At 39.5% G+C, this 18,059-nt stretch overlaps 1 protein-coding gene across 10 annotated transcripts in view; it reads right to left on the bottom strand.

Moving 5' to 3' along the window:
- NFYC (nuclear transcription factor Y subunit gamma) overlaps positions 1 to 18,059 on the bottom strand; it is a 95,766-nt gene that overhangs the window by 54,354 nt on the left and 23,353 nt on the right. For 2 of the 10 annotated variants that reach the window (XM_056795232.1, XM_056795224.1), the window contains exons 2-3: positions 9,976 to 10,149; positions 8,056 to 8,116 (exon numbers count right to left, since the gene is read on the bottom strand). The exons of 1 other annotated variant lie outside the window; for it this stretch is intronic. The gene's annotated coding sequence lies outside the window, so the exon portion shown is untranslated. Of the gene's footprint in view, positions 1 to 8,055; positions 8,117 to 9,975; positions 10,209 to 11,911; positions 12,227 to 12,344; positions 12,506 to 18,059 lie in introns of those variants that run through there. 7 more of the 10 variants (XM_056795228.1, XM_056795231.1, XM_056795229.1 and 4 more) reach the window with 7 other exon arrangements.

Here is an 18,059-nt window from a genome sequence, read left to right as displayed (position 1 = left end):
TTATTTTTTCTTTTTAATCTCCAACACCCAGCACAGTGCCCAGCACATAGAACAGGCATAAGAAAAACCTGAACTAAAATGACCACTCCAAAAAAGATTACATACAAATACTATGTAGTAATAATGACAACAAATTATTCCACAATCTGGGTCTTAGAGTCTTCATTTATGTCATGAAGGAATCAGAAATGATCTCTAAAGTGTCTTCTAGTTCTAATATTCTCCCATTAGCTTATTTGATCTTCACAACAATATATGAAGAGGATATTGAACAGGATTTATCTTCTCCATTTTCCGGATAACCAAACAAATCCCTAGGGAGTTATATTTCCAATTTATTGTGTCCACCAGCAGGGTGCTGTGATAGAGGTTGATGAAAGGCCCCAAACGAAAACAGGTCTCAAACCTTAAGAATCCTAGATTCTACTTGTTCTTAATCACAATCAACTCTATGGCCAAGCTTAGGCAAGAACAGTTCTAACAGGGTAGGTTTTCTTCCCTTGGGGCAGCTAGTTGGGAGAGATGAGAGGGTTGGAATCAGGAAGACTCCACTTTCTGAGTTAAAATCTGGCCTCAGACACTTGCTAGCTGTATGACCCTAGGCAAGTCACTTCACCTTGTTTGCCTCAGTTTCCTCATCTATAAAATGAGCTGGAGAAGAAAATATCAAATCCCTCCAGTATCTTTGGCAAGAAAACCCCAAATGGGATCATGAAGAATCAGACAAGACTGAAGGGACTCAAAATCCTTCCCCCTGTACCTATATTGCTACTTCCTACTAAGAGGCCAAACCATTCTCAGATGAATAACCTAGAAAGAAGAACTTGAAAGTTCTTGCTCAGCTTGGAAGTAAGTCTTTGAACTTTAGCTCTGTAAGAGGAAGGATTTGGATTATGTGATCACTAAGGTCCAATCTAACTTGTTTAAGTACCACACATGAGTATCGGATTTTCCTGATTATCCAGTTAGTAAAATTCCTTGGATGCCTTGAAATGTCCTTTTTGTGTTTCTTTTGGATTTTGAGTGGATGCAAACTGGAGTAAGAAGGTTGACATTTCTCCAACTTGCTGCAGGAAGCATAGTAGGAGGGAAAAAATACTGAACTAGAAATTCAAAATATTGAGACGGTCTGCATCATGGGAGTAGGCCAATTACTAGCTATGTGATATTGGGCCAATCAATGTGCTTCTTTGGGCCTCACAGATCAAGGGAGGAGGCTGAACAATCACTAAGGTAGTTAGAATCAGTGACCCCCAATGTCTATGTCTTAGCATACAAACTGAATCATATGATATTAATGTAAATTGAAGTTGCCAATATCCAAGTACTATCATATTTGGCCTGGAAAGGAGAAGCAACACTTAATTTTTCACAGCAGGTTCCAGAGAAAGTTCTTAGCCCAGCCTAGACCCCATGTCAAAAGATGTTTCCAGAGCTGCATGCTACAGGAAAGATCATCTAACTAAATTCTTCACAATTAATTGAAATTGTAGCCATTGGCATATTGTAATGGTGGTGACTCTGCAGCTACAAGGTGAAAGAATCAGAAGGCTGGTGTGGAAACTCTTACTCTTGACATTTATTAGTTCTGTGCACTGAGAAAATCACTTCTCCACCATGAGTCTCAATTTTCCTTATTTGTAAAATAGGGGTAATAATATGATCTCACAGGTTGTTGTGAGAATGGCATTTTATAAATCTTAAGACACTAAAGAAATCCGTCTTCTAAAACTCAGGCCTGACCATGTCAGGTTGCTTATCTCTGTAAGTTCCCGATCACCTGGAGGATCAACAGCAAACCTGTCTGTTGGACACTGAAAGCCCTTCACATTCTAGCTCTAGCTGTTCTTTTCAGAATGGTTTCAAATGACCTTCCTTCACAAACTGGGCAGTTTAGCCAAGATGTTCTGCCTTCAGTCCCCATCCCAGTTGTCAGTACTCTCCTACACATGACTTCATCTACATTGTCTAGGTTTGTATTGACTTCTCTCTAGCAATATTCTCCCCTTTGTCTGTTCCCAGCAGAATGTGAGCTCCTTGAGGGAAGATTTCGTCTTTACATTCTCAGTGCCTATGCCTGGACACCAGCAGTACTTAAATGCTCACTGAAGGAATGCATATGATATGAAATAGCTATTATTTTTATTATTATCTTAAGTCCAAGAACTAAAACATTAGTGGCCCAAAAGTCAATGGAAAAATGAATTGTGGGAGTAAGTTGACTTACCAGGCACTACCAGAAATGACTTGTGTGTGAAATGTGGAGTAAAAGGTATCATACCAATTACTCACAATATATAAGAAGCAGAGGAAAACCTTCAGGTCATTGGACAGATAAGAAGGACTTATAGAAAGCCATGAATAAGAAACAAAAAATAGGTTAGCTGAAAAGAATAACCACTCCAGTGAGACTCAGGATCCACTTACATGAGATAAATGACAATTCCTAATATGAAGCCACTCTATCAATCAACCTACGTCACAGAGAGTGGGCAAAGCAGCTGAAAAAATAAAAATACAAGCTTCACTATTATGACCAGGAAATTTACTTGCACTGGAAGAAGTGCAGCAAAGCACATGTTACTTAGAAGTCTAGTACCAGCCTTTGAGGTCAAAAGTGGGGAGGTACTGTATGCAGACTAGGGAGAAAGCCTTTAGACTCAGGGTCTAAATTGAGGAACCTTAAATATCATCTAGTCCAACATATTTATTTTATAGATAAGGAAAGAGAGACCAAGAGGGAGGAGGGAAAGAAATAAGAATTTAGTAAGTGCCCACGCAGGTATTTGCTAGGCATTTTACAAATATTATCTTGCTGGATCCTCATGGTAACTCTGGGAAGTAAGTGCTATTATCAATCCCACCTAACAATCAAGGAAACTGAGGTAGACAGAAGTGAAGAGACTAGTACAGCATCATGCAACAAGGCAGAGTCTAAAGCCACATTTGAACTCAGGCCTTCCTGACTGCAGGCCCTGTGCCCTCTACACTGCATCTTAATGGCCAGAAAGAAAAGGACTTTCCCAAGGCTACACACCAAGTAGGTAGGACAGAGGGAACTAAAGCCTGGGTCTCCATTCTGTGCAACACACTGCACTCCTTTGCTGTAGTAATTCTAGGCAAATCTCTTTTTCTCTGCCTTGGTTTCCCCAAGTATGAGACAAGGGGTATGGATTAGATTAGATAGTCCACATTGTCCCTTCCAATTTCCATTTTGACTTTAACTTTTAGATGGAAGAAAAGAATCCATTCTCTATGGTGGAACTCAGACAGAGCTAAAGAGTATTTCTCACATTGGTTAACCAATCTTTTCTGAGGATTTTCATTAGTGTGCATGTCCCATTAGCTAATGAAGAAAAAATGATCATGCACACCTGGTCACATGCAATCAGATAACTTGGTTGGAAGATGACCATCACTGTCCCCATCATTGGCCTCCTGTGATGTCCTTAGTTTAGATTTTATGTTGAAGATAATTATGAAACTTAGCCTAGAAATTAATATTATGAGCACTATGTTCTACTCTGAAGCTAAATATAGCTTTTCACATTCAAAGCCCTGCTAAATCTCCTGGATGCAACCAACCCATCCAGCTCCCAGTAATTTACTATTTGTGTATCACTCTAGTGCTTGCCTGTTCATGGGACTGTAAATCACTTGCAGAGGATTGGTGGTAGAGATTATTGCCTATGTGCTTGTAGTCTTTTAGGTACTTTTATGTGCAATGCTATTGTTTAGAGCTTTGCAAGACTAACTTGGGTAGTACCAGCCCCAACTCAGCTCAGCAGAAATTCAAAGCAAGCAAGCCCTGAAACCTGGGTCTTTGTAAGTCAGAGGTTTGTATAGAAAAACTTCTCTAACTCTATAAACTAAGGAAAATGCTGCCTAACATCTCCAAAGGAAATAAAATTTGAAGGTTTTGGTAGCAAAGAAATATCACTAGAAAAGAAAAAGAAAGCCCAAGACTCAGAGTCACATCTATTTTATTTGCATTTAGCACTCAACCCTATACACATAAATGTGCAAATTTAGAAGTTCAAGGCTCAGGACTATGCAACACAACCCCAATTATCAGTGAAAATCAGTTGCTTAATCTAGGTATTTCAGGACAGAGAAAGGTTTTACTCTTTTATTATTTAGGTAATTGAGACTGTATAGACATGACCAGAGAAAATGGTACTGCAAAGGAAAAAAAAGGAACTCAATGGATCACTGATGTCCTTTCTACCTCTTATAAGTCTATCAGGTTCCATGATTTTTTTCTAGTCTGACATTCCATATTTCCATGCCCTGTGTTCTGGTCATTTTAGTCTCCTCATCCTTACAAGGTCATAGGCTAAGTTATACTATGTTTAAAAGTTAAACATTTACCAAGCTTTTTTCTTTTAGCTCTCCTTTACACTAGAGGGGGCCTCTGTCATTCCTTCCCTTTTTGAACTCCCTTTTACTAAGACAGAGTCATAAGAGCATTTATAGTAAACTCTTTTCATTAAAAAAAAAAATTCCACTGAGCACTACAGAAGTAGAACTGGATTCTGAATGGAGAAAAATGAGGGACCGGCAGATATGAGAACAATACTAGTAGAAACTGACCCAATGAGTAAATTTTATCTAACTGGAAAACTATGAAATTCTAAGGATTAGAGACTCCACTCAGGAAAGCTGAGATAACTGACTGCAAAACAAATTGAATTTCTAGGAACTGTGGACATACCACTAAGTTCTCTTCCTGGAATGTGTAAGCATTGCAAAAGCAAATGACTATTGGATATAGGCATTTGCAACGCTTACACATTCCATGAAGCTCAGAGGAGCAGTAGAAACCATTTAGTCATGGAATATCAAAAATCATCCACTTCAACCAATGCTTGAGTCCTCTCTGCAACTCCATCTGACCAAAGAGGAAACTGAGACTCAGAATGAGGCAATTTGCCCAAAGTCTCATAACTAGTAAATGCTGAAGTCAGTTTTAGATCTAGGTCTTCAGAATTCCCCAACAGGCCTCCTGGTCCGTATGCCTCCCCTGGCTCTCCAAATCAGTGATTCAATATTTTGTAAGCAAACTTGTGATGACTTCTGAAGGTACAGAAACACTGGCTATTCCACACTCTTTGTAGTGGCAAAAATTTGGAAAACAAGGAATTGCTTCTCAATTGGGGAATGGCTAAACAAACTGTGATATATGATGGTGATGGAATCTATTGCGCTGTAAGGATTGATAATCTGGAGGTTTTCCATACAAACTGGGAAAACCTCAATGAACTGATACAGAATGAAATGAGCAGAACCAGAAGGACATTGTACATAGAAAGTAAAACATTGTGGAAAAATCCAATGTAATGGACTTTGCTACTAGTAGCAATGCAATAAGCCAAGATACTCCTGAAGGACTTAGGTAAAAGAATGCTATCCACATTGAGAGAAAGAACTATAGGAGTAGAAATGCAAAAGCAAAACATATGACATCACTTGACACATGTATATATGGGTATGTGATTTGGGGCATAGGCCTTAAAAAAACTGCTATATAGCAAAAATGAATAATATGGAAATAGGTATTAAGTGACATCTGTACAGCCCAGTGGAATTGTTTGTCGGCTCTGGGAGGGAAAGAAAATGAATCACGTAAACAGACAAATATTTAAAAATAAAATTTTAAATAAAATTTGTCCTGCTAAAAAAAACACTAGCTATTGAAACTTTCAGACAAAACTCTGAAAAGTTAAAGAACAAAATTCCAATCTTAAGGACCACATCTAACATGATAGATGATGCTAACAGACAAATCCAGGGTAGGATCATAGGTTCTAGAAGGGAGAAGAGGCACCTCGCATTTTACTCTTGAAAAAACTAAGGCCCCAGAGGTGGAGAGAAACTTCCTATGGTCTTATTGCAACAGAATCAGGATTTTGATTTAAACAGTCTCCATTCCAAAACCAAGGCTTTTCCCACTAGGACAATTCACAAGGACTGTTACAGTGGGTATTTGTCTCACAAGTACCCGCTGCACCCTCTCTCTCTAAATAACTCTCCATTTTTTTCTCATCAAAGGGTAAATTAAGGAACTATATAATTTGTTTACTGCCTCATTGCATCAGGTTCTAAAGAATTTATTTTAAGAAAAGGTTTAAAAAACTGGACACAAATTTATTCACAAACTGGCTTCCCTGACAACTGTATTATTCATGGATCTTGATTCCCACACAGGTGCACTAAGTACATATTTTCTACTTCCTTATAATGGGGGTGGGGGAGTGGCCGTCCAGCTCTCTGGGCTATCTCAGCCAGGTGGGCCCCATTAATCTCCATGCTGATTCTCAATTTTTAGAGCAAGAAACAGCTAAGGCCCAGAATATTCCCATCTCAAATAGGAAGCAAGGGGAATTAAGCTACCATAACAGGTTTTTTGTTTTGTTTTGTTTTTTTACAACCCTAATAGTAATAACCAGAATTATATTTATGTAGCACTTTTTATCCATTATCACATTAGATCCTTATAACAGCTCTCCGAGGTAGATAATTCAAATACTACCACCTCTGTATCACAGAATGAGAAAATGAGTACTCAGGCCAAGTAGAAGAATTAGGATTCAAACCTAGACCTTCTGATTGTCCCACCCCCCACTTCTTTCTCACAACCACCTCATTTTTTTCTATTGTTCTAAAGCTGACAAAGAATTTTCCTTAAATATCCCTATGAGCAGTTCCAATGTTATCAAGGAGATCAAGGCTAAGAAAGACCACATCACAGACAGTGTTCATTGGGAGCCAAAACATGGAACCACGTATCTTAATTCCAAGTCCAGCCTTTTCACTACTACTCCAGGTTGCCCCCAAACTGGTAGGCTAACAACAAGAGATGATATGTAGAATTTCACCATTCTAAGGATTTTTAGCTTTGAGACCTTTCAACTAATTGAGCTCTCCAATCTGTTTTTGGGCCCTTCTGTGTCGGAAGGGTTAAGATGGCAGAGTTTAGGGGCAAGTAGAAGAAACTGAAACAATCCAGATGAATAAAGGAGCCTTAGGTAGCTGCCCTTCTCAATATGTGGTCAACCTAGGACAGCATTTAGGAACTATCCTGAGTTTCCTTATTTTTAAAAAGGAATTCATATTCCTTACATTACCTACCTCAGAGGCTGTAAGAAAAGCACTTGGAAAACCTTTATAAAACATAGGCATTAATATTATTAGTATTACTATTCCGATGGAGAAGCTAATGGAACTAAATAGAAACAAATTTAAACCACACACTGGAGTCAAAACTCCCAGGCTGTCACTTTTTTTCTCATTTGCAAAATGAAAATAATACCTACAAAACTGTCCTTTCCCCAAGGCTGCTGGGAGGATTACATGGAAACATCTATAAAGCATTCTGTGAATCTTCAAATAGAGTAGAGTATCTCATTTGGAGTCTGGTTCAAATCTGGGGTCTGCCATTGCTTATACAAATTTGAGTGAGCTCCTCCCTCTCTCTGGACCTCAGATACCTCCTCTGTAAAATGAGGGGGCTAAACTGGATTATCTCAAATGTTCCTTTCAGCCCTAAATCCTAAATGCTATAGAAATGTCAGCTATCATCATTAGTTGCAGATGAAAAGCAGAACAACTGGAGGCAAAGTCAATAGGCATTCATTTATTGAGGGCCTACTGTGTGCCAAGCTCTGTGCTAAGTGCAAGGGATACAAGAAAGACAAAAACAGTCTCCTGTTCTCAAGGAGTTCATAGATTGATGGGGAAAACAACATGCAAACTACCATGCATAAACAAGATGAATGTGTCATATGCAACAGAGAAAGGCACCTGGAGGCCTAATGGATTTTCATCCCAACACAACTTGTTGGCTGTGTGACTTTGGACCATCCCTCTGTGGACCTCAAGTCTCTTCTGTCACACGAGGAGCTGTATGAGATGCTACAGATGGTCCCTTTGTAGGGCTGACATTCCTGAACACCTAACTCAACGGACAGGGACAGGGCAGCAATAGGAAGGAAGAAGGCTGGGTTTATGCTCATCAGCAAAGGCCTGGCTTCCAGTCCTGGCTCTGACACTTACTTGTGTGACCTTGGGGAAGTCACTTAATCTCTCTGAGCCTCAGCGTCATCAGCTTCCCCATCTGTAAAACAGAGATGACATAAGACTTGCAGTGTGTATCTCACAGGTTTGCTGTGTGGGAAGCACTCTATCAAGGTGAAGTTTGTAAAAACGGTTTTTGCTATGGAATCCATACCAACATCACTACTGGAGCCAATGAGGAAGCTCATTTGTGTTCCTTTATGTGCTTGAACTCTTGCTCTCAGGCTATGTAGGGGGTAAACAACAAAAGTATTTTCTCAATAGCAGGAGCAAAGTCCAAATGCCAGAATGTTTCTAAAAGGAATGGGGTTCCCTCCTAGTTTGGTTTTGGAAGACACCATGATTGCTATGTTCAAGCTCACCCAAAGGATTTTAGTCCATAGAAGACCATGCAAGTCTCACCAAAACTCATGCAGCCCAAGAATAGTTCTTTCCAGACAAGGAAAGGAGACATCTGAGCTGACCAGGAAGTGGCCTAATAGGACAGGAAGCGAAACACATCATAAACCAGTCTCCCACCCCCAACCCTTGGGAACAAAGAGCAAAAATCCTTTTACAAATATACATTCGAAGATTTTTGACTATATTATCCTAAAACATAGTTTTATGTAGATATGAGGAATTTGAGAGAATACTCAGATCCTAAAGAGAAACCAACTTTAAAAAAAGGTTTCCCCATTAACTAAAGAAATGACAGCTACTACATCCTAAGTTTGGAACTTGGCTCAAATCAGCTCATAACCTCAGGGAGTGAAATGAAGGTAATAATAACTTAAAAAAAAAGCCCAGAGTTTACACTTAAAAATTGGTCCGAGTACAGAAAACATGATTTCTACCTAAAAATAATACCTACAACATGAGAGGGCCACGATGGGATTTGTCATTGCAAACCTCAACAAAATAATATATTTCATTTCTATTGCTTAAAGGTTTATGAAGTGTTTTCTTTACAATCACCCTATGAAAAATCCCTACTTCACAAATGCAGAAATTGAAGTTTTTAATATATTCAACCAAGGTCAAACAACACTGAACTTAATACCGTTTAGTCACAGGATTATTAGATTAAGAGTTGAAAGGGGTTTTAAAGATCATTTAGTATAACCCTCTCTTTCAGAAGAAACTGAGGCCCAGAGAGAAGAAACTTGTACCAAAGTCAATGAGTGACAAACTCAGGGAAAGTGTCCTCTAACTCCAAACTTGGTGTTCTTTCTACTATACCATCCTCACTTCACTTTTACCAAGGGCAAATCAGCAAGTAACTGAGTCCTGGTTCAAGGGGAAATTACTTACACAGTATGTCATCTTTGTAAGCACAAATTAAAAGGATGAGGAAACATCTGTATAAACAGGAATGAAAAATATATTGTCTCTGCTCCCTTTCAAGTGGTGAAGTATAGGAATTGGCTTAAAAAGAAAAAAAGAAATCCCAAATCTCATAAATTGTTTTTTAAAGAATTCAACTACTACCAGATTTCCCCTGACTTCCTTGGGAGAGATGCCTGGAACTAATCACACCTACTATACTTAAGTTTTTAACCTTCAATAACTAGGTTCTGCCTGGCACAGCCAGAGATAGAATCAAACAATGTATTCAATGCCTTCCAAACCCTTCTATCAATCCAGAAGTTTCAGCTACTTTGGAGACTCTCTCTCCTTCTAGAAACTCTGGTTCCCTGTGAGCTTATATATATATATATATATATATATAATGTATGTATATATAATATATATGTATATATATATCTGGAAAAATTACTGATAAAGCATTGAAAGGGCCCTCTCTTTTAGAAGATTTCTGTCCATTAAATATAATGGAAAGGATTTTTAATGACCACAAGACCTAAGATTCTGTCTAGTTTCCCCCACAAGGCTTATTGAATGTCTTTTGGTGCTTACCCAAAGTTTTGGGCCCCCGTAGGCTGCTTTGTCTAGGCCTCTCCGGATGTTCCCTCTTTCACCTTCAACTTCCCCGTAAAGTCCTGGACTTCTGGTCGAAGGAGTTAGAACAGACCCCACAACTCCAAGGCTCTCTTGCTTGTCAGTTAACAACACACTTGCCAGAATCCGCAACTGGTTTAAAAATCATAAATACAATTTGGAGTAGCTGGTAACATGCAGATTAGTGACTGCTAAAAGAAAAAAAAATAACTTTCAGGTCTCCCTGCAAAATCTAATCTTTTTCCAAGTGCCTACTTCATTTCCCAGATGGCCATTTTCTGAAGTGAAGATAAGCATTACAACTCCCCTAAAGAAGTTTTATAAACAAAACTATTCTAAACTCTTAAAATACCATTAAGAGGACAAGAACTCTATAGATTAGGAAGAATGAATCTATGTTAAAACCGTTCACTCAGGTATCATAAAAACAGTTTTAGACTTTCTAATGGGAATAGGGGGAGAGAATCAAGAAGCCTGAAAGCAATGTGATTATCTTACTTAGAATTTGACTTTGAAACTATAATCTCTTCTCCATCTCTTTTCATCTTTAAACCAGCTTTTCAATGCAAAGCTGTATAAACAAACTTTGTCCTTCATGCTTTAAACTCCAGCAGCAGTATTTCAAGGTCACTCTTACTAACGTCTGAGGCCTGCTTCCAGCAACTTTGATGGCACTGCTGTTCCAACCACAGATGCCCCATGTCCAAATCCAGGTCTTTCCTTCTAGCTAAGTATTTAATATAAAGGAGGGCGAATGCCCCCACCAGCCTCTGAACAACTGCACACAGGCCTGCTCCTTTCCTCTCTCTTGGGACTGTCCTTGCTAGTGTTCAGCTTCTTGTAATGCCTGCTCTACTGCAGACATATTCCAGTGACCTTCATTCCTTATTTGCAAATAAGAAAACAAAGGATTGCTTATTTTTGTAGAGTATTTCTTGAATGTTTGTACAAAGGATGGAAGATTTCATTACTCATAAGAGCTAAGCTGTGGAGATTTAGCAACTTGCATTGACTTCACATCCCTTCACAAGCAAAAATCTATCAGCATTTACAAGGACAAGAGCTGCCTAGACTCAACTTTCCAAGGCACCAGAAAATTAAAAGAATATACTTTGTGACACATAAAAACCTGTTCAGAACTGTATTAAATATGGGTGGGGGGAGGGATATGAGAGAATTGTATCAAATTCAGTTACTGGAGAGATACAGCAGAGTTGTGTGTGTGTGTTTAGGTGTCAATGTGTGCAAAATAGGAAATACTGTCACTTGGATTTACTAGTGTCTATATAAGAACTAGGGACAGGTGGGATAAAACAAAGTTTTGGAAGAATTTTCCTTGGTGAAATCAAGGCCTTCACCATGACACCCTGAAGCACAAGTGGAACTATTTTTCTTTTCTCCAAATTTAGAACAGCCCCTTCCCAGTCTAAAAACATATAGGCCTAGACAGCCCAGGGGTCTCCTCAACCTTGGCAAAAACTCTCTTTGGTCAGAGCTGGCTATTCTATAGTATAGGTAAAGCTTCCTCACACTGAAACAAAGGAACATTATTTGGAAAATAGTTCGGCTAATTCTTGAGCCGGGTTTGCCCAAAGCACAGAGTTAAGTGTTGGGCTGCTGTTTCCAGGGGAAATGATTAACCTTTCTTCAGGGACCTGCTCTTCACACAGAACAAGGCAAAAAAAAAATTAAAAAGCCACCCTCCCCTACCCGCACCCCACCCCCACTCCCGAAGGGCATGCAGGAGCTCCAGAGGAGCCAGGGGCTGGAGGTGCGCCTGGAAGTATGCACGGAATGCAAAGGGGCCATTTTCTGAAATAGTGCAACTTGTCTACACTCGGCGAGGCCAAAACAGTTTCGATCATTTCAACAGAAAACAAAGAAGGAAACTTACCGGGAACTGCATTAATTTTACATGGAGCTATTTATATCTCTCCTCGGACAGGGAGAAATTAAGTCACTGCTAGCCCTCCCCCCAAGGACGGAGGAAACAAAAGGCGCAGGAGATGCCATGCGAGGAGCCAGGAAGGTCCACTCCAGGGCGAGGATGAACCGCGGCCCCCCCACCAAACTATTCGCCATTTTTCTTTGTCTTTCAGCTGACCCCTGCCTCAGTGAAAAACTCCGAGGCGGCCTCCGCCGGAGCCCTGCAGCCTCCTTCCACTTTAACAGGCAAAGGCATTCAATCTATCCTGCTATTTGACACCGAGCCTCGCCTCCGGCCGCCTCATTGGCCGCACCGCCCTCTCGGCGTCGGCCGCGCCGCCGCCATTGGCTCCTGCGCGTCATCAGGGCCCTCCTTCGGATACTTCCTGTTTTAAAGTTACCTTGAGAAGCAGAGCAGGGGTCAGCTGCCGGGGCTGCAGCCGAACGGGACAAGCGGCGCCGCGGGGAGCCTGGCCAAGCCCCCCCCCCCCCTCGGGGCACCGGCGCCGTAGCCCCGGGCACGGCCCCGAGGGGCGATACAGGCCTCGGCTCGGCTTTTCTAGTAAATTATACAGTGGGGTGGGTACCTCAGCCAGCCCGGGAACTGCTCATTGGCTGCCAGAGTTCCATTTAAAAAATTGAAGATAATTTCGCTGCCTCTGATTGGCTGTCAAAGATGTCTGTATGACAATATTACCGTCTCCTCGGGTAGTTTATGCAAGAAGCCAGCAAGCTCACATCGGAAAGTTACAGTGGGAACTACGCTCGCAGTTTTAACAACGGGAAAGAGAAAGCGAACTCGGGAGAGCAGGAAGAAATCCTCGACTCTCGCAGGAGCACCGAGATGCTACCCGGCCGACACTCGACCTCTTAGAGCACTTATGGGACGCCTAAAACCCGCTTTACAAAGGCCTTTTGGGATTCCCAATGAGGCAGCACCTAACAACTTAACCTCTAAAATTAATAAGGAACTGAGACATAGATGCAAGAGCACTACCCTGTTCTCTACTGAGTAGGTTGTTATTAATAAGACTGATGAGCATTTAGATGGCGCTTTAAAGTTAATGTTAACTCATTTGCTAAAGAATACGAACCAATTTACCAAATATGGACACTAAACAAAAAATATTCAGTCAGTAATCAAAACAAATACAAAATAAAATAACGAAGATACTAGTTAGCTTTTATCAAAGGCAGTAATAGTTAAAAGTGACAAAATTCAGTGCTGATTGGGAGAGAATGGCAAAGTGATTTCATTTTTTGAAGGCAATTTGGCAGTATGTAACAAGAATAAAAATAATACTAACCCGGTAATATTAGTAAGAACATAGCCTAACAATGGGGGGAGAAATGGGGCCAGTGGCTTTAAAGAACATTACTTGTAATCAAAACTACCTAAATGTACAGGAACTGAACAGCTTAATATACTGGTATATCAAAGAATCACACCTATACCTGGCAGAATTTCTGATAAAACATTGAAGTGCTCATCCAATTTTTGCTTAAAGTTCAATAAAGGGGACCTCAGCCCATTCCACTTTTTGTTTTAATTGTTGATTTATTTAGATCTAAGCTTAAACCTGGTTCTCTGCAAAGTCTACCCATTGCCTCGGTTCTGCCTTTAGAGGCCAAGCAATTTAGTTCAACTCAATAGGTAATTATTAAGTTCCTATGACATACCAGGATGTGAAGACAAAAAGGAAATTCAGCTCTTAGCCTCAGAGCAAGCACTCTACAGACTAAGTAGATACAAAATACATATTAAGTAGATACAAAATACATACAAAGTAATTTTGCTAATAGTGGAGAGCTGGCCTCTGTGTAGGAGGAGAATATCCTGAGCTGAGCTCTGAAAGGAGCTAGGCATTCCAAGAGAGGGGGAAAAAAAACCCAAAAGGTGGGGGAGGAGGGAAATCCTAGGCAAAGGAGACTGGAGATGGCCTGGGATGTCTAATCCCTAAAGCAGCCCTTCAAATTCTTGAAGACAATGATCACAATTCCCTTAAATCTGCTCTCTGGGTTAAACACTTCTAGTACTAACAACCAATCCTTGTAACCCCCACCCCCACTCCCAGTCCCTTTTCCAGCTTGGGCACTAATTTCCCTATAACCCTTTGTGTGGTCTGATCAAGTCAGAGAACAACTATTCGACTTCATACCATTAAACATGATGACAAAGACCATAAAAAACTGGACTTATATGAAGTAGTATGAAAAGAAAACAACAAGGACACCCAGTACACCATGATTATATAAAAGGAAATAAATATCCACAAACAGAAATGGGCAAAGGACAGAGAGTAACAAATTTATATGGATATAGTCATGGACTTTCATTTTAAAGTATAAATGATTATAAATAAATTTATTTATTGATTTTATACTTGTTTAAAGTGCAAATACAAATTACTGTAACTGTAAGGTATCACTTTACATCACAAGAATGGCAAAAGAGCCAAGGGGTCATGAAGAAACAGATACAAGAATATACTATTGGTAGGACTGCAGGATTGTGTAAGTATTTTGGAAAGCAATACATACTAAGAATCACAAACTTTTTAACTCAACAATTCCATTACTAGAATTATCCCCAAAATATCACTTTTTTTTTTTAAATTTGGAGGTACAAGACCTGGGTTTGAGTACTGGCTGTCAATCTGAGATATAAGACAAAAGTTCCTTATCTCACTAAGCTTCACCACCCTCATCAGCAAAATAGGGGTAAAACTCTACCTCACAGGATTGTTCTTTTAATTTTTGTTAATATCTTGATACTTTTACATACTATCATTTCCACTAACTTCCCTCTGACCGAACCCATCAGAGTAACAAATAAATACAATTAAGCAAAGCACATGAACACACTTGCCTTATCTGAGAAATTCCTCTTCATTCCACACCTACACTCTTACCTCTTTGAGATGGGAAAGCATGTTTTCCCATTGCTCATTTTAAAGATCAAAAATACTACTTGTTTTCCTTTACATTCTTACAGGTTTGTGGTGAGGAAAGGTTTTATATACTTACCATAAGAAATGAGTTATTTTTATGACATGAGTTCAGGAAAGGGTAGTTGTGGCATTTTCAATGTCTAACAAGGATGTATTCTTTCAATACATATACTCCTTGCAATCTTCAAGATCAAAATTATTTTTTGCCTTATGGCCAGACTTCTTGTTAAGATGTTATACTTAGCTAGGCTGGTCCTCAGACAACAGACATAGTCAATTCTTGGACTGATACTCAAAGTCTTTTCAGGGGGCAGCTGGGTAGCTCTGTGGATTGAGAGCCAGGCCTAGAGATGGGAGTCCTACGTTCAAATCTGGCCTCAGACACTTCCTAGTTGTGTGACTCTGGGAAAGTCACTTGACTCCCATAGTCCTTACCATTCTTCTGCCTTGGAACCAATACACAGTATTGAGTCCAACACAGAAGGTAAGGGTTAAAAAAAAGAAAAAGAAAGAAAGCCTACTTAAGACTTTGTTTCAGTAATAATCCCTTTCTTCTGTAAAGATTAAAATTGTAACCCCTGCCTATTTTTTAGATCTAATCACCAAAAGTGTAAACATCCCACTTAATCATTAAGTGGGAGGTCTGTGACCCACATGTGCAATAGTGGGTGACGAATCAGAATTAAACTAACTATCCCATGGCAGTCCTAAAGCAAAGCTTTAACTGTGATTGGTAGACATAAACTTAGAGGAAGACACAGGAAGTGATGCAAAAGAAGTGTCTTTAAAACAAGCCATCACTTCCTGTGAGAGAGAGGTCTTCATTCTTTGAAATAGAGCCTGGACCTGAGACCCTGTTCCTGGTGAGGCTGTTCTAAAATCTCTTCCATTGAACTGACATGTGATGAATGAAAAGCTGACTCTTAACTGCTGGATTTTCTGAAAAAACGAACCTCAGGAGAGACTTACCTCTTGCGAGAGACTTCCCCAGGTCCTCAGCTTTGCTAGGGCCTAAGGACTAACTCTCCCTGCCTGAGTTGAGCCAGGGGCCTGAGTAAATTACTTAGTGCTTAGGTTAGATATCTTACCCTAGTCTCTCTCTGATTTTCTTCCCCCTTTCTATATTTTGTAAATGAATTGTAAACAAATCTCTTTGGAATTAATATAAATTCCTGGCCACCCTGTTATAAACATAACCCAGTCCAACCTTTTTATAAATAAACCCCTCCCCCCTTATACTTCCTTTCCCACCCCGCCTTACTCCTGAACTCACAAATATAAGCAGTAAAACTGGTTTTCTAGAATGACTTGATACACTTCTCTGGCTTGCATTAGGCGTTCTGAGGTTTAGTGGATTGAGAAGCAGTGTTCTCCAGGTGATATGTGTTTACTCATTTCAGGTATAATCCCATGCAGTCTGTAATTACTCAAGCATCTGGGTGATGCCTCAGTATGATTAAAGTCAAGATGCCTAAATGAAAGAAAAGGTTGTTTTGGCTAAATATAATTCCACTACTGGTTTGTTAAATTTATGGTTGGACTGAATATATTTAATTGGTTGCCAGGGATTTAATTACTAAATCCCAAAAATGAATTAATAAAGTCAGAATGGAATTTATGGTAGTTTATTTTACAATAGAGGGAAAATATTAAGGAAGAGAGAAAGAGAAAAAAAGGGGTGGGGGGAGCTCCTGCTTCCTCTGAGCCAGACAGGAATTCTAAGGCCCTAGCCAGGGGAAAGGAGTCTCAAGACAATGGGCCTTTTCTAGAGGCAGATTCTTTATCAGCCTCAACTCCAGTAGAACTGCTTCTTACAGAAGGCTCCACTCCAAGTGTGTCTCTTTCAAACTCCCAGAAGAACCACTACCACCAACCTCGTTCTAGTCTTTGTCTCTCTTTTAAAGACCTTATTTCTTGCATCAGTCACTTCCCCTAATTCCACATCTACCAATCATAACTGATGCTCTGCTGTAGGACTGCCCAGAAGGCAGTTAGTTGATTCTAATTCCTTATCCACTATCTCACATGTGGGTCACGGACCTCCCACTTCATGATTAAGTAGGATATTTACACCTTTGGTGATTAGATCTAACATGGGCAGATCTTCCCACTCAAAAATAAGTACTGTGTTTACATTTTGGGGGATTAAATCTAAAAGGGATTACAATTTAATCTTCACAATCAAGGAAGAGCTAAATACCTTCATTGTTACAATCCAAATTGAGCCAAATCCAGTCTTCACAGGTTCTACAGAACTTTGACATCCCTCTAATAGTAGAGGCCATTAATAGCTCCCCCAAGCTGCCTCCAATCAAAGTGTAAGTGGAATGTTCTAAGAGCAAAAATGACTATAGCTGTTTGTTCATACCCTTGATAGATAAAAGAAGTGTAATTTACATTTCCTATTCACTTAACTAAAAAAGACCAAATCCTTTAGGAATTCCCTCATTTGTCCTCAGAAAATGCCATCCTCAATCTTATGAGATTAAACCAGGCATTGAAACAAAGGCAGCTGGTCACCTCAACTATTCTTTTGTGTCACCCCCTGCTCCCCCAAAACCTTAACGCCAAGAAAACGAAATTCTAGGTGTCTTGTTCAAACATTTACTACACTATTAAGTGTGGAATATAATATTACTATGCTGTAAGAAACTGAAGAGAGATGGCTTCAAAGAAAGCCAGAAAGATTCATAAGGAAAAGTAAAGTGAAATGGGTGGATAGAATCAGGAGAACCATTTATATAGCAATATCAATGTTTCCAGAGGACAAATGATGAAGAATACTTTTTATATGGCAGAGGTTCAATGGACCAACACACACAATGAGACACATTATTGCATGTGGTCAATATGGGCATTTGTTTTGCTCAACTCTGCTTATTAATTATGAGGGTTCTGTTTTTGTTTTTGTTTTCTCTTCCTGGGGGAAGACAGAAAGGAGAAAAATGAAATGCTTAATAATTGAAAATAAATAATTTTTTAATATTAATGAGCAAAATAAAGTATATTAGAATAGATCTTTATGGGCCATAACAGAAAAAAAATACAGTAAAGTAAGCAGGTCAGAATAAACCATTCCTCAAAGATACTATAGTATATCACTGTAAACTTTAAAGATTCATTCAAATCATATAAATAGACTTTTCTTTCTATTCTTTCGAGAAG

Source organism: Monodelphis domestica, chromosome 4, assembly GCF_027887165.1.
Source record: "Monodelphis domestica isolate mMonDom1 chromosome 4, mMonDom1.pri, whole genome shotgun sequence".
NCBI lineage: Eukaryota > Metazoa > Chordata > Mammalia > Didelphimorphia > Didelphidae > Monodelphis > Monodelphis domestica.
The sequence above is the reverse complement of the archived record's forward strand: the minus strand, read 5'-3'. Positions and strand labels throughout refer to the sequence as shown.